We start from the raw sequence: 17,874 nt of genomic DNA on the forward strand, positions 1-17,874 counted from the left end.
CATAGACATCAAGAAAGGGTGAGAATTCCTAACCAAAGCTTACAGCCCACCTCTAACTACTGGTGCAGCTTGACCCATACATAACAGTGGTTCTTACAATGGTTAATTGCAGTTCCTGTTGACACATCATAATCCCTCTTCCCTTCAGCCAAAAAAGAGAAATAGAATTTAAAGTTTCTTTAACAAATAAAGATATGCGATTGGTTTCTGTGTTGCACAAACCCCACATTGGGTCAGAAGGGGTTAAGGAGCGTTTATAAGCTCAGTCAGCCCTACCCCCCTACATCTGCTGTAGGCATCAAGCCTGGAGAGAGAAGTTAATAGGGCTGAACCCAGTTCAGCTGGGGGAGGGGGATGACTGGGAAGAAAAGCAGGTTGTTGATTCTCACACAGTGAAAGAAGGTTGGCTGAAGTCAGGGAACTGAGCTGGTCTCTTCCTCCTTGAAGGAGGATAGGTCTGCAACAGGGAGTACAAGACAGTGGAGAATGAAATCGACCTAGGTTTCTCTGCACTGGGAGAGAAGCCTGCAGAATCAGGGACTGCCCTGCAAGGGGAATGGAGAAAACTGTCCTGCAGTAGAACCAGCTTGGTGGCAGAAAGTGCTAAGAAAGTCCGCAGTGAGCCTGGGAAAGAGGCTTAGAGAGAGAGAGAGGCAGTGATATACTGTTAGCCTAAGAAGAGGCTGTGGCAAAAGCCCAAGACAAGTTGAGATAGGAAGTGATCCAGGGAGGCAGCAAGGGATCTGCCTAGCTAGCTCTTGACTGGACTGGAACCCAGTAGAGGGGGTTGGCCTGGGTTCCCCAACTAGCCCACTGAGGAACATGGGGTAGCAATCTCTGGACACAAGGGGTATGGATTATGGACACACCTTGATACTAAGGATACATCCTGAGTTGGACTGAAGATGGATGGACTATTGGATTACTGGGTTAGTCTTGCCCATCCAGGCTATGTGACCTCATTGGCAGGCTGAGTCACAAGAAGCAGTTTGCTGAAGCAGCTGTCAGTAGGGTACACCAGATGAGCACGCACTATGCTATGCCATGCCCAGCTACAAGGTCGCACGTGGGCTGGTGAGTCACACTCTTATAGTTTTGTTGCATGTTCCCATTTAAATGATGGTCTGTTCTTAATTAAAGGTATGTTTCTTTAAAACTCATGTTTTTCACCTGATATTCATGGTAGTAAGGAGCCCCAAAGAGCCTCATGCTGGTTGCACCTTTGGCTAACCAATCCCAGCGGGTGGTTGGCTTGGTATACAAGGGAAATCCTAAAGAAACCCAAATCTACTCTGCAGAAGGCTCCTTACCATTCAACAGCCTTGCACTAAGCCCAGTCCTATCTCATTCAAGGCTGAGTCCATGCAAGTTAATGAAGCTACACTTCTGAGCTGCCATATGGGAGGTCCCTCTTCAAACCACACTACTCATCCAATATGTGTCTGGCTGTAAATTTGAGGAGGATCCTGACCTCATTTGGGACCTTGGAAAGGCACTTATCATAGAATCATAGACACATAGGACTGGAAGTGACCTCAAGAGGTCATCTAGTCTAGCCCATTGTCCTGAAGTAAACTTAAACCATCCTAGTCAGGTGTTTGTCTAACCTGTTCTTAAAAACCTCCAGTGATGAGGATTCTAAAACCTCCTTTAGAAGTCTATTCCGCTGCTCACCTATTGTAATATCTAACCTTAATTTCCCTTGCCACAGATTAAGCTAATTATTTCTTGTCCTAATTTCAGTGGACATGGAGAACAATTGATGACTGACCTCTTTATAACAGCCCTTACCATGTTTGATGACTGTTACCAGATCCCCCTACAGTCATTTTTTCTCAAGATTCTACATGCCCAGTTATTTTAACATGTCCTAAAAGGTTAGTCTTTGACCAAGAGGGGATGCTTGAGTAGTGGCCACCAGGTTACAGTGCAATTTTTCATTTTTCCTGCTTCTCTTTATAGCCCATTGATTGACATCTAATAACGATATCATGGCATATCTCCAGAGCACTGGAGATTTCCAACTAATAATAAAGAGTGAGCTTTGGAAAATGAGTGCTCCAGTTTACTTGCAGGATAAGAGCTAATTTCATAGTGATATTGGTTTTTTAATCACACAGGACTATGTAGTCCATAGAGAACTGGTTTGGGGGTTGAATGAAAAGCAGTAGGAAGACCTTGAACAGTAACTAAACAATCTCTTAAAAAAAAGAACAGGAGTACTTGTGGCACCTTAGACTAACAAATTTATTTCAAAATAAGCTTTCGTGGGCTACAACTCACTTCTTCGGATGCATAGAATGAAACACACAGACAGGAGATATTTATACATACAGAGAACATGAAAAGGTGGAAGTCTCTAGTATCCATCACAGGATTTCTAGTGTACAGTCAAATTTGACTTAGCATCTCTACAAGCAACTATGAAGCAATATTATATAGATTCAATTATACATAAACATAACAACACTATATTTTTAATTTCTTTATACAGGCCATCTATGCCCCAATAGCATTAATAAAGATTAGAAATACAAACTTATCCTCCTTTTCAGTCCAGTAAGTTATTAGCAATATGAAAAACCTGTGGGTAAAAAGAGAGATTAATGTTTTGATATTGCTTCAGATATGTTTTCATACTTTCTAAATTAGAACTGACACAATCAAATAAATATATTTACCTCTTTTGAAAAAAGATGAATTCAATTTTATAGTTGACAGTCACCTGTACAGAGTTGTCAGAATTTTTGTTATTGTTTCTGCCATAACCATTGCTTGCTAATCAATCATGTGACTATTTATAGAAGAAACAAAGGCTGACATTGACAACTATACATCTGAGAAAAGAAGCATTTTTGTATGTTTTTGCAAGCTAGGAATATATTTTCACTTAGAAAAAACATTCTTGCACAACAGCAAAGGGATATTTTCATGACTTTACCTTCATGTCCCAGTTTCAGGACTACTGCTGGGTAAGCCATGCACAAAGAATAATATATTTTTAAGTGTAAAGAGGGATGGATGAATATATTCTCTCACTTAGGTTAATTAACATATTTGGTTATCTCTTGTGCAAAATATTTTAAATGACTAGTTATCAATGAAATTAGAGATTCTTATGTGAATGTAAACAAGAGACTTTCAGAACACAGTATATTTCCAGATAAAAACTGTTAAAATAGAGTTAGGGTTGAGACTACATGTCAATAATTTAGGATTAAAAGCATAACAGGGAAGTTGTAATAATGCTAAATGCAAGTATTATAACCCCACAAAATTCAGTTAGTTCAACTTTAAAAGAAATTCAAATGTTAAGGAACAGTACACAGTTAAAGAACCCAAACACCCTTTACTCTTCCTTATAGAGACACCATGAGGCAAAAAAATCATGAGTCTAATGTGTCATCAGAATTGTATTGATTTAAGAGACAGCTAAGGGGAGATATGATTGAGGTCTATAAAATCATAATTGGTGTAGAGAAAGTAGATAAAGAACTGTTGTTTACTACTTCTCATAACAGAAGAACTAGAGGTCACCAAATGAAATTTATAGGCAGCAGGTTTTAAACAAATAAAAGGAAATATTTCTTCACATAACACACGGTCAACCTGTGGAACTCCTTGCCAAAGAATGTTGCAAAGGCCACCTTGTGCTCCTGTAAGGCACTTTTCCTGTACCCGCTTATGTTATTTCCCACACCAAATGCATCTTACTGTGGTCATGGAACCCTTTTTTCCTTCGCGGTCCTCTCACTGCATGTTGTTCTGGGGGTGTTGTACCATGTAGGACTTTCATCCTTTCTCTTGAGGTGTCTGCTGTGTGCCCTGTATCTAAGCATCTGTCTAATGTGAAATTGTTTTCCTTGAGCAGTTGCTCCTGTGGGAGGTGATCCCAATTGCTGCAATCTATTCTGTCCCCAATTAAGGAGTGTGAAGTCCCAAAATTGCACGTGTGCATCAGGCTGTAACAAAAGGTCTAGCACCTCCCTTTTGGATTGGAGTGGAAAAAACATGTGTCACTCTACAGTTTCATTGTGCTTTGGGGCTCCTAGGACTGCTGTGAGGCTTAAGGCAGTGCTGAGCTTCAGAGTGTTGCGGCTCCTTCTGCCTTGTTCCCCAATGAGGGAAAGTAACAGTTTTGCTTTCTTGCTGTTGTCTTCCTCTTGCATGGTCAGGTCTGTGTACAGCTTGAACTCTTTCTATCACCGAGTCCATTGCTGGGCTAGCTTTCTGTCTGCAAAATCCAGGGTTCTCTGCGGCTTCAGACAGAGTTCCATGACTCATGCTGCTAGCTACTGCACTGCAGAGAACTTGCAGCTCAGATGCCGCGACACCATTTTCCATTATCACAAACTGAAGCTGAATGCAGGTTAAGTTGAACAAGTGAAACCTTGTTAAACTCTGTGTACTGCTCTGTCTGTGGGCCTATGCTGCTTCCAGCCTAACTCCTCAAGTTCCCTGTTCCACTGGTGTCCCATCAATAAGTCTCTTCAGGGAACCTGGAACTTCTGACTCCAGTTACACTGATTGTGCTACATTCCTGATGGACAGCTCTTCCCCACTTGCATGCGCTGAGCCCAGTGGTTACAACAAAGAATTTTGATGGAAGTTAGGGGGAAAGGAAGATAATTGCTGGTGCCAAATTAATTCTGTTAACAAATAATATGATGTAAGACGCCCACTCACCGGGGGCCTCTATTACCTAATCCAGCTGGAGTGATTTCAGTTTTAATTGCTGTTTAAGCAGGTCTGCACCAAAATCCCTTGTATTAGGCTGCTGCTCTCTGGGTACCTCTACAATGCAATTAGACACTTGTGACTGGCCATGGCTGCTAGGGCAGGTGGTTGGGATGCGGGAGGGGGTGAGGGCTTTAACTGGGGGTGGGGTGGGCTCTAACTGGGGGTGAGCTCTGGGTTGGGGCCAGAAATGAGGGGATGAGGGTGCAGGGGGTGGGGGGGCTCTGAGCTGGGGAAGGGAGTTATGCTGTGGGAAGGGGTGTGGGCTCTGAGGTGGAGCTGGGGATGAGGGGTTTGGGTGCAGGATAGGGCTCCAGGCTGGGGGGGTGGAGCCGAGGGATTTGGAGTGTGAGAGGGGGCTGTGGGTTGAGGCATGAGGCTGGTGTGTGGGAGTGGATATGGGGTCTGGGTTGGCGGTGTGGGCTCTGGGGTGGGGCCAGAGATGAGGGGCTTGGGGTGCAGCCAGGAGCTCCAGGTTTGGGGGCGCTCAGGGCTGGGACAGGGGGTTGGGGTATGGGCTTCGCTTGGCTGGCTCCCGGTCAGCGATGCTGCAGGTCTAAGGCAGGCTCCCTGCCTGTCCTTGCTCCGCGCTGTGCCCCCGAAGCAGCTAGTAGCAGGTCCAGTTCCTAGGCAGGGGCAGGGGGAGAGGGAGGAAGCTCCTCCTGCTGCTCTCACTCGCAGGCACCCACTCCAGCTCCCATTGGCCACAGTTCCTGGCCTATGGGAGTGGAGAGCCGGTTCTTGGGATGGGGGAAGCACACGGAGCCCTGTGCCCCCCCTGTCTAGGAGCCAGACCTGCTGGCTGCTTCCAAGGTGCAGCGTGGTGCCAAGATAGGTAGGGACCAGCCTGCCTTAGACCTGAAGCACTGCCTACCAGACTTCTAACAGCCCAGTCGCTGGTGCTGACCGGAGCTGCCAGGGTCCCTTTTCAACCAGGCATTCCAGTCGAAAACCAGACACCTGGTCACCCTGTGTGGTGTAGAGGTTTGGGCTGGGGCTGCAGCCCAAGCTCTGGGACCCTCCCACCTCACAAGGTTCGAGAGTTCAGGCTCCAGCCTGAGCCACACAATGTGGTGCAATGTCTGCACCATAATTAAACAGCCTCTTAGCGCGAGTTCTGCAAGCCTGAGTCAGCTGGCACAGGCCAACTGTGGGTTTTTAATTGCAGTGTAGATGTACCTTGTGGTTTCAGCCCAAACTACCTAGCTCTGCTGTCCATCCCCTCACAGATGCCGCTGTCAATCTGAGCCATCCATTGCCTTGGAGAAGCTGCAGCTGATGCTAATCTGTAATGTCTGTCACATTGGAGCTCCTGCCACTGCCATCTGTAGCCACCAAATTGACACTACTGCTTTGAATCTGCTACCACTCTGCACTGTCCACTGTTTAGCAGTCTCAGCTCAGCTCTTGGGGGAATCAGTGATATCTAGGACCCTTGACTGAGTCCTTACCAGCAGGGAGGCATTCCCAGCAAGAGCTATTTTACCCCTTTCTCTCTCTCACTCTCTTAGCTCTCTCCAGGCTTCCTTACCCAACTGAACCTGACAGCAGTCCAGTCAGTGTGACCTGAGGCACATTTTAGGTTGATGTGGTGTCCTTGTATTTCCCAACAAGGTCAATTGCATTTTATTGCTGCCAAACTCAAAACTTAACTGAATTTCAACCCAAATGAGGTCAACTGCCTCAACACTGAAACGTAAGTAAGGCCTGGCCTACTTAACTCCCCTTTCTTTCCAGTAGATGCTCTCAGAAAGCTCCCTCACCAGGGGAGCCCCTTCCAATCTGCAATTCTTAAACACCTCTGGGCCACTCTTCCGCCACTTCACCAACAGCTGACGGTAGAGGCTATGTTTACGCTATGAGCTAGAGGTGTGATTCCCCAGCTTATGTATGTTTACTCAGGGTAGCTCTAATCAAGCTGACACGAATACGAATAGCAGTGTAGCCATCGTAGCATGAGAAGTGGCAGCAACAGGCATAGCTTAGCCAGGCCAAGTGCAAACCTGCCTGAAACCCATGGGTATCAACTTGGCACAGCTAAGCCATGCTTCTGCTACTGGTACCCATGCTACCACAGCTATATTCATACTCGCACTAGCTTGATGAGTGCTAGCATGACTATGTGTACATAAGCAGGGGAATCGCACCTCTAGCTTCTTGTGTTGATATAGCCATGGCTGCTGGCCACAAGGGTTACACTATGTATCTCAGAATTTTGTAGTAGCACACATCAGAGTATCTGACCAGACTTCATATTTTCACTTGTATACACATGCTCTGAATTAGGCACAAACTGTCTCTTATGAACAATCATGGTCCCAGTTCTGGCTGAAGAGGACTCATAAATCTGGAGCAGAAGAGCAGAAAGACAGCTTTGAACTGCTATTACATCCCACTGATCCAGGGATTCTCTGGGTACTGGTCTAGTCTCTGGCATATATGAGAGCTGCCTGAAGGGACCCATCATGACAGTTGAAAGGTATGTGGGTGCAAGGATGCCTCACCCCCTTATTTTCTCTCCATGTCTCTGCACCAATCAACCAGGGAGTCCTCCTATACAGGAGGTTTTGTCTAATAGCCACTTAAGGTGGGTTAAGGGCTGCTTTGAGTCCAGGGCATTATAACAAAGGACATGTTTGTTTTTTTAAGCTACCAGTATTTCTTTCTCTCTCTCTCTAGACAGTTATAACTGCAAGGAAAAGTACATCTCCTTTAACTTCCATTTTCCCTGGTATTTCTCTTAGACCATCTCAGGTTAATACTGCGATATACAATTTTATCTTGTATTTCTGATGATTATTTTTGGGGCAAGGGACATGAGAGATGTAGAGAGATGCAATGAACATGTGATGTGAAGGACATGCTTGCGCATTTAAAATTATAATTAAATGTTTTTATCAAGTCTCTAATGTTACCTAGACAACAAGCAATGGGGAGAAGTTCCTCTAGCAGATGCTTGAAGACCACAGTTGTAATTCTTCCCCAGCACCAATTCCTGTTTTAGAAGTGAAATTCATTGTCCTCATCATTAACATGTAAAGGTTTAGAGAGCTGTCCGTAGCCACACCTATTAAGAGTCTGTATTAGCAATAGAGATGTGTGAATAGTAAATTATTCGATTCATTTATTATTCCTGATGACTAGTAAATTACTTTAATGACATTGACTATTCTATTCATGTATTATTTGAGAATGATTGTAAGTGAATAGCTGTCAAGAAGGCTCTGCAGCTGCAAAATTACTTTTATACTATATTGTGTTTACTTTTCAATGTAATTTAATTTTCTCTCTTTCCCCTCTTCACTCAGTCACCTGTCATTCAGACACCTCTATACCCATCTGCTTAGTATTGCCTTGCAAGTGTCTAGGACATTTTTTTACTTGCAACACACTCACTCTTTATTCACCTCCAGTTAAAAACTATTCTTCCATTGTCCATATCTGTCTAACAGAATCACTTGTAACGTATAGGTCAGGGTCCTGAAACACCTTAATCTAAGATGAGTTTTGCGCAATCCCAATCAAATATAACCATCTAAAATCAAAACATGTCTAATATTTTATATGATTCGGTGTCAACATTTTTGAGACTTATTTTGGAGAGGACCTAAATCTCATATGCAGAACATTTATCCTGTAATGAGTAATTTTGTCATCTATATGATTGTTTACTGTAAAAATGCTATTTTACATCAATGTCTCTGAATATATTGTTTAAAATAAATAATGCATTAATAAAGTCACTGAACAAGGTGTATTGTTTTCATTTTGTCCCTGTAACATCTGATTTTTTTCCATATACTTCTGTGATGTTTAGAGAAGTGTCCACACATTTTTCATACTCAGAATAGAATTTATGCTGTTCTGAACATTTCTCGGGAGTGACTAACTGTTTTATAGAGGGACACTTGGCCACAGGCAGAACCACTGTGAAAATGAGGGTGGGAATTGAATTGACCATTTCCCTGTATATCTTCGCCTACTACACAGGCTGTTTCAGGAAAATTCGGTATTTTTTCCTTTAATAACACAACATATAGCTTCATCTGATTAATATTATCCTCATTTCTAATGGTTGTCTTGTGTACTACAATACTGCAGCTGGCTCCTGAATGAACATCAGCCTAAACTGTTTGTAATAAAACACTATTTGAAACATCTTTCCCATTATTTCCCATCATGAAAATATCTATTAATTACCTAAAGAACTGGTAAGGTCTGATTTAGGTAGCATACCTTTTTCTATCACAACTACCTCTTCTGTATGAGGTAGGTGTTTTCTGTCACCTCTATTAGTCTTATATACTTTTAATAGTTGCATCAGTCATCCACTTTCTTCAACTACCAGAGGCCTAAGTACCACAATAAGTGGATATTAATTAGCATATATCTTACTGGCATGCTATGGCAAATTTCTGATTTTCTTTGAGATAATTACAGTATTTTACAAATCTTGTTTATGGCCATTAGTTGCCAAGATCCTTATCCAGAAGCTTGAATTAACAAATAATAAAAGTACATCTTTAAAGTTTACATCTTAAAGATTACTGCAGTTCTTCATTTATTACATGCTTTTTCTTTCTTTTTTTAAAGGAATAACTCCCACAACCCTTGATTTATCTTCAGGTTAGGAACTTCACTAAAGTCAGTAAATATTATCTGTTTAGAATCAGTAGCTTTTAAATCGTATGGTCTTAATTGTCACCAAACATGTAAGTGAATTACTAAGGTTGACATCCAATTAACACAGTCTGTTACAGGTTTAATGAGCAGTGATAAATTTTAATCCTTTCTTTGGCACTTTTAAAGTAAGTATAATTATATCTTGAATGAACTAGAGAGATTGTTGTTCAACGGATTCATAATAAATTCTTTAACTTATTTGTGTTGAGACAGGAGGCGTCTTTGCAGTGAAGGCCATAGGTTATTTAAATAATTCTATCTGTAATAATGTGCAATAAAACATTAATTCCTACAATATGTAGGATAATGAAAGGGTAAGATGAGACGTGCTGTTTCATTACATGTTCTTATTTTTAGACATTCAATTAGTTTCCTCTGTAGCACTAAAATTTGTGGCTTTCCTTGATTTCCTTTGACATTAGTTTATTGTTAGTTGTGAGAAAAACATTGCTTTGTTGTCTAGGTAACATTAGAGACTTGATAAAACATTAAATTATAGTTTTAATTAGTAAGTATGGCCTTCACATCACATGTTCATTGCATCTCTCTGCTATTCAAAAGTGGGAAGAGTAACTTTTTGTTAAGCAAAAGTCCTTGGGAAATGATTAATATTTTTATCCAGGCTTGAGCTCACCAGTTGTATTCTTTATTAAAATAGTGGGACCGATTCCCCTCTCACACCAGTTTTATACTTGTGTAACTCCAGTTATTTCACTGGAGCTATTCCTGGTTCATATTAGTGCCAGAGCAGACTCAGGCCCATTAAATATAAATATGCAAAGCAGGGGCGTCTCTAGGTATTTTGCCGCCCCAGGCACGGCAGGCAGGCTGCCTTTGGCGGCTTGCCTGCGGGAGGTCCCCAGTCCTGCGGATTCGGCGGCAGCCTGCGGGAGGTCCTTCGAAGCCGCGGGACCAGCGGACCCTCCACAAGCATGCCGCCGAAGGCAACCTGCTTGCCGCCCTTGCGGAAACCGGCAGAGCACCCCCTGTGGCTTGCCGCCCCAGGCACGCGCTTGGCGTGCTGGTGCCTGGAGCCGCCCCTGATGCAAAGAAAACATGAAGAGATGGTGTCTGATTAATATCAGTATGACTTAAATTGTAAACCCTTTTGTGTAGGGACTATCCTTTTTGTTCTGTTTGCATAATGCCTAGCACAATGAGATCCTAGTCCATGACTAGGGCTCCTTGACTCTATTACGTTACAATAATATTTAATAAAAATAATCTTTAAAACAAATTTTTACACTCTGATGCAACACCCAGTCTAAAACGTGCTGCTCATGTCTGCTAAAGTTTTTATATTTTATATGCAAAACTAAATGATCTTCTATGAAAGTGTGGATCAAAGTTTCAGATCAAATCCCTGGTTGACAGAGGTCCTCAATAGCCTACCTATGTACCTGTTTATTTTATAAACTAGTTTTGTTATTTAGGGCACACACGATCATAGTAACTGAGCAGTAATCAATTGAAATTTTGAGAGTATAGTGACTATTATTTTGTGATTTATTATTTGTATTATCATAGCACCTAGGAACCCTAATCATGGGCTAGGACCCTGTTGTGCTAGGTGCTTTACAAATACAAAATCTAGATAGTCTCTGCCTGAAGGAGTTTACAATCTAAATAAGGTAGCTCCTCAGTGTGCATACCAGAACTAGGTATGTCAGAAGACTGCAGACAGGAGGCATAAGCTTAAATGCATAAATAGGAACCTGAATGTATATTCTGATAACTCATTAAATATCTTTTTTCAGTGGCGCTATACACCCAGTGCTCCCCTTGATTTCAGTTCAAGTTGTGTGTACTCAGCAACTCTTAAAAATATTTAGGTGTCAAAGTTTGAAAAATTTGGCCAGAATATTTAAAGTTGTTTTTTAGGAAATTATAAGAGCTAGCCAAAAATTTCCCAGTGGAACAATTTTCTCTTGGAAAATGCAGTTTTATTGAAATCCAAATATTTCATGGGAAAAATTTCAACACAATTTTTGTTGGGGGGGGGGGGGGGATCTAAACAAAACATTTCAACTTTCTTTTTTAGCTTTAGTAATGTCAAAACATTGCATTTTTGACTTTTTTTCTTTTGATTCCTTTCATTTTGACTTTTATATTGTATTAAAATATCAATTTAACATTGTCATATAATATTTACTATTCTATGTGTGTGTGTATATATGTATGTGTAGGTATATATATGTATTTGTTTTATATTCTAATATTTTAATGGTCTCAAAACAAAATTATTCAGATGGTCCCCAACTGACATTTTTTGAAATTTTCATTACATGGGAATTTTTTATTTTGTTATGGTTTGGAGTGATAAAAGTTTCAAAATGTCAGAAGTCCCCACATAGTAGAAATTCCAATTTCTAATTCTATTTCTATGAATTATGGAAAGAGTTCATACAGTGGATCTGATTCTTCATTGGCTTTACAGTTAATTAACTCTATTTACTTCAGGAAGGAGAATCGGTCCCAACTTTTTATACTGCAGCAAAGAAACATTTATTTAATACTCAATTTCAATACAGTACATAAACCTGCTTTGTTTAAGGATTAGAGATCCTCTGTAGATCTTTCTAGTCAGCAAGGAGTTATGTTCTTCCATGGAGATTGTCAAAAACACAAAGGCTAGTTAAGTGCCCAATTACCTTTGAAAGTAAATGGGATGTGAGCCATTTCTGCGTTTGAAAATCTTCCTGTAAATTAACTTTGTACTTAGACAATCAATTTTAAAGGCATAGCATTAGCATAATTTCATAATTACCTAGGAACAGATTATGGTGTGAATATCTGTCATTCTGTGATTTCATTCCCAAAAGTGTTGTTTTAGAAAGGTGATAATTTGGGAAATAATGTAACAGAGATAGAGAACTTCATGAGCACCTGCACTGTGCTAACATCATCTTGTTAGTTTTATCTTCCCAAAGACCTATTTGTGACATAGGAAAATCATTAGAGAGACAAGGTGGGTGAGGAAATATCTTTTATTGGACCAATTTCTGTTGATGAGAAGGACAAGCTTTCAAGTTTTTATAGGGTATATGCCTATACACATGACTAAAGCTGCATTCAACAAAAAAGGAAGAATAATAAAATAATTTTAATGACATTGAAATATAAATTGTGTCCTGGTTAGCCATTTCAAACAATGAGTTAATTGTTGTCATTTGATCTTAAATTTCACAATCTTGAAAAAAATCTAGTTTAAATCATAATCTGGTTAAATGTGAGCAGCAAAGTGGTTGTAAGGGGTGGTAGGATGATAGAAATGTTAGCTGTGCTGCCCAATTATCTAAATAGATAATTCACACTTCTCTTAAATAGCCAAAAGACAAAAAAGAAAGGCACCAAAACAGTTACTATGGATCTTGAAAAACTAGATATTGCATTGACCTTAATCTAAATCATGGCTCTATGGGATGAGTGAGGCAGTTTCATGCATTACTCTGAAGGAAGACCCATTTGTCAATTGTGGTCAAGCAGCATGGTATCAAGTTATTTTCATGCAGAAAAGATTTTCACATCAAAACAGTATTTTTTTCTTGGAATAGTTTTTAAAATCTTGTATTTTTATAAAAGTCAGTTTAGTGGGGAGTTGCATCCTTTTACATCTGGGCTGAATCGAGTCCATTATGCACATGACTATTGGAAAATATAAGTTATGAGCTTGTGTAATCATGGAACACTAATATTGGCTCCCTGGCTTTCAAAGGTAATTAGCAGTTTGGCATATCCATAAGATTTGGTGGTCTCATTTTCAGATATAACTGAATTCAGGGACAGCTGATGGTGCTTAGCACCAGTAAAAATCAGGCCATGGGAGACCAAATTCAGATTGATTGGAATCAGGTGTAACTCTGACATCAGAGACAGTGCTTCTGTTTATACCATAAGAGACTTGACCGCATTCTCTGTGTTTTTCCCCCCCACACACTTACAGTTGGGACTATTGAATTTCACTGTAACAGGAGTCTGAGGTAGTGGACCAGGGCCTGGATTCTGTGTAAGTGTTTAAGCAAGGGGAAGGGTCTTTATTCTTCTATGCATTTACTTTAGTCAAGGGAAATGTTTGTTTTAGTATCTCTTAATATAGTTTTATTTTCATGGGTTTCATATATACCAAATTGTCCCTGATTAGATTAGATCACAGGTTCTCAAACTTCATTGCACTGCGACCCACTTCTGAAAACAAAAATTACTACACGACCTGGCGGGAGGAGGGGGTTAAAGCCAAAGCCCAAGCCCCACTGCTCTGGGCAGGGAGGCCAAAGCCAAAGTCCAAGGGCTTCAGCCGTAGGAAGGGGACCTGTAACCTGAGCCCCTGGGTGGTGGGGCTCGGGCTTCGCTCCCAGGCCCCCTCAAGCCTAACACCATCACTGGCAACCCCATTAAAATGGGGTCGCGACCCACTTTGGTGTCCTGACCCACAGTTTGAGAACTGCTGACTTAGATAATTTTCCTGGGTTTTATACACTCCACTTTGTTTAGAAATCATTGATATTGGGCACAAATAATTTTCATTTTGATTCTAGGATTTTGCTAATAGTCTTTATCCACCTCAATGGAATATTATGAATTGTAACTAATTAAAGCTTGAAAAACACTTTGAGGTCATCGAAGGTTGGAGGTATGATGAGCATAATAGAGATTCAAATTATTAATGACTGTTTCCATCCTTGAATCATGCTAGGTTTAAACAAATACATTAGAGGGATCACGCTGGTCTTCTTGGCTATAAAGAGTAATAACCAAAACAGAGTGATGGTGTTAATCATTATAAAAGCCTTCTGGAGAAACTCCTTATGATGGATGAATTCTCCACCTGTGGAAGATATCCAGGACAATTGAATGAAATATTGTGAAGACTCTGCATTGAATATAAATTCATAAATAACATGCTTTTGTTTCAAGAAAAATGCTTGGAAAGAGGCAATGAACATAGATACTGCAAAAGAATTGTTCCCCCTCCCATGCTCTATTAACTCTCTGTTAAGTTATTTTCCATTCTAGTCTATACCACAGATGATGATAGCAGTAAGCAGAATTAGTCAACAATAAAGAGTTTTTACTACAGGTAATGAAACCATCAGGCTATTTCTAGATGGCAGAATGTGGAATTGCATTCACTATTCTCTATATCACTGTTATTTTAAACAGATTTAGATTTTTAACTTTCATTGAAGGCATTACATACACTGTCATAATTGTCCTTCTTACTGCACTTCCACAGCAACTTTCTTAGTAAGTAGGTCACTTAGACTAAATAAAATAAAGTATATGTTTTCCAGCGCAAACTACTCTAAACTTTCACAACCATGTCTGAGACAATTGATTCAATATGGTTTTCTTTTTTCACAAAGACCCTGAGTTAACTGCAGTTTTGTATCATAGGGGTAGCCGTGTTAGTCTGGATCTGTAAAAGCAGCAAAGAATCCTGTGGCACCTTATAGACTAACAGACGTTTTGCAGCATGAGCTTTCGTGGGTGAATACCCACTTCTTCGGATGCAAGTAGTGGAAATTTCCAGGGGCAGGTGTATATATATATATATGTGCAAGCAAGAAGCAAGCTAGAGATAACAAGGTTAGTTCAATCAGGGAGGATGAGGCCCTGTTCTAGCAGTAGAGGTGTGAAAACCAAGGGAGGAGAAACTGGTTCTGTAGTTGGCAAGCCATTCACAGTCTTTGTTTAATCCTGAGCTGATGGTGTCAAATTTGCAGATGAACTGAAGCTCAGCAGTTTCTCTTTGAAGTCTGGTCCTGAAGTTTTTTTGCTGTAGGATGGCCACCTTAAGATCTGCTATTGTGTGGCTAGGGAGGTTGAAGTGTTCTCCTACAGGTTTTTGTATATTGCCGTTCCTGATATCTGATTTGTGTCCATTTATCCTTTTCCTTAGAGACTGTCCAGTTTGGCCGATGTACATAGCAGAGGGGCATTGCTGGCATATGGTGGCGTATATTACATTGGTGGACGTGCAGGTGAATGAACCAGTGATGGTGTGGCTGATCTGGTTCGGTCCTGTGATGGTGTCGCTGGTGTAGATATGTGGGCAGAGTTGGCATCGAGGTTTGTTGCATGGATTGGTTCCTGAGCTAGAGTTACTATGGTGCGGTGTGCAGTTACTGGTGAGAATATGCTTCAGGTTGGCAGGTTGTCTGTGGGCGAGGACTGGCCTGCCACCCAAGGCCTGTGAAAGTGTGGGATCATTGTCACTGCTGAACCTTCAGTAAAATTTTAAGGTTTTATTTTTGGAGTTTTAGTGTAGAACTTTCAAAAGCACTCAGTATTGTGTTAGCTCTGCTGCCATTAAAATAAATGTTAACACTTGTCTTCAATGGAGCACAATTTGGTTAATGCTAATGTAATCAGGGTCTGAATGAGCTCTCCCCTGCCATCTGGTGATGAGCTGTGGAAGAGTTTCAGGAGTTGATCTCATTTGCATGGGCACACCCACCCTGCCCAGGGGCTCAGCAAGATGGGATTGTTTACTCAAATGATTACTTTTGGCTTGCGTTGGATTCCCTGTCTCCTTGTCATTGTGGCAGGAGTAATAAAGGATTGTTATCCTTGTGTGAATCAAGGCAGCAGAACTGTGCTTGGCATACCCTGATTGAGGGACTCACCCTCAACTAAATGGCTCTTGCTAAGCAGGGGACATGGCTTCCAAAGTCCAGTGAGTTGAGAGAGGGTGGGGGCTTTGCTTAAGGGTTTTAGCTACTATTTGAACTGTCCTCTCTCCACTGTGTAATAAAAGAACTTATTTAGACTCAATTGAGAGTCTTGTTACACACTGCAGAACTGAAATCACTGGTACTTAGGTCTAAGCATTAGATCTACTTTGGGACAGAGACTCTGATGCAAGAGATTGCCTAGTGTGCACCAGCAGTGAGGCTCCCCCATTAACAGCTGAAATCATTGAAAGCTGTATTAAACGGTGGGACCTAAAGACATCGTATTGGATCAATAATTAGCTGGCAGGGTGGCCAGCGGAAAGGTGTGTCAATTGGCCAGTGAGGTGGCCACTGGAGAGGACCAGAGTGGAGCCCCACAGAAAGATGTGGTGATCGGCCAGCAGAGCAGCTGGCAGAGAGGAGCAGAGCCCAGCAGAGAGGCATGGCAATCGGACAGCAGGGTGGCTGGTGGAGAGGAGTAGCAAGCGAGTGCCTGGGCAGCGGAGCAAGTAAGGTGCCTTCTTACTTCCCTCTCCACCCAGGATGGGAGGTGAACTCTGCAGATGCACCTCTGAACTCTGGGTCTGCACTGAACAAGGACAGAAACTGTGAGTGGGGTGCAGAGAAGAGATGGGCATGTTAAAGGGACTTTTGGTTACTGGACTTAAGAACTTAAGGACACTGCCCAGCTTACTTGGGGGTTGGTCTTTTGCTCAGTGTTTATGTTTATGAACCCTGTTTGCGTGTTTTCTCAAATTAATGCTGAGTTACTTCCCCCCTTTTTATTTAAAGTTTATTTGCTACACTCAGACTCTGTGCTTGTGAGAGGGGAAGTATTGCCTCTTAGAGGCACCCAGAGGGTGATGTGCTACTGTCCCAGGTCACTGGGTGGGGGCTCGAGATGATTTTGTGTCGAATTGTTGAGAAGGACCCCCTACATATTGAACTCAGCCCTTATTGCCGCCAACGCTGACTGGCAGAAGTGTTACACTGAGAACTTTTGAAAATCTGGACCTTAGTGTGCAGTAGTTACAGAGAAAGAGAACCCTTCCCTACAAAATTACATAACGAGAAAACATGGAGGACAAAACCCAGTTAGAGGTATGAGCCAACTTCATAACAACTGGACACAGGTTTCTGCTTTCTTGCCACTTCAGTAGTTTCTTTGGGTTCCCTTATTCCCTCTGTGACTTTGATCAAGGCCTTCACTCCTTTCTCTGTTACTCTGCTCTGTAAACACATGAAACTTGAGCAGAATGTTTCTGCAGATCAAGTAGAGGCTCAGTACTCTGCCACAGAGAGGTTCAGAAATGAAAAAATCAGAAAACAGAAAGCATGAGAGAGGGGAACAGAAGCAGGGAATAAACAAAGGACAGAAAAGAGGGGACAAGGAGAGGAGAAGAAAGAAAGGGGGAAGGAAAGAAAAGTGAGAAATACCTTGTTTCAAAAATCAGAGGGGTAGCCATGTTAGTCTGGATCTGTAAGAAGCAAAAAAGAGTCCTGTGGCACCTTATAGACTAACAGACGTATTGGAGCATAAGCTTTCGTGGGTGAATACCCACTTCGTCGGATGCCACAGGACCCTCTTTCATTTCTTGTTTCAAAAGTGTCTTTCCCCTGTTTGTGGTAAGTCTCTCTCCATGTTGCGTTGTGAGGCTTAGGCTTGTCCATAAGTTTAAGGCAATATTCAATGGGCCAGATTCACTGGTTCCATTTGGTGGTATGCGTCAATAGAAAGGTAGCTCGTAGGCACTGGTGAATCCGCCACCCACTTTAAAAC

The 17,874-nt window shown here is 41.6% G+C and overlaps 1 long non-coding RNA gene across 1 annotated transcript in view; it reads left to right on the forward strand.

Annotated features, from left to right (window-relative positions):
* Nucleotides 1-302: 302 nt before the first annotated feature.
* The window catches only part of LOC120405764, a 156,930-nt gene continuing 139,358 nt past the window's right edge, over nt 303-17,874 (forward strand). The window contains exon 1 of the long non-coding RNA XR_005598840.1: nt 303-1,074. This is a non-coding gene — a long non-coding RNA (uncharacterized LOC120405764). The remainder of the gene's footprint in view (nt 1,075-17,874) is intronic.

The sequence above is a fragment of the Mauremys reevesii genome, linkage group 5, assembly GCF_016161935.1.
Source record: "Mauremys reevesii isolate NIE-2019 linkage group 5, ASM1616193v1, whole genome shotgun sequence".
In the NCBI taxonomy this organism is placed as follows: domain Eukaryota; kingdom Metazoa; phylum Chordata; order Testudines; family Geoemydidae; genus Mauremys; species Mauremys reevesii.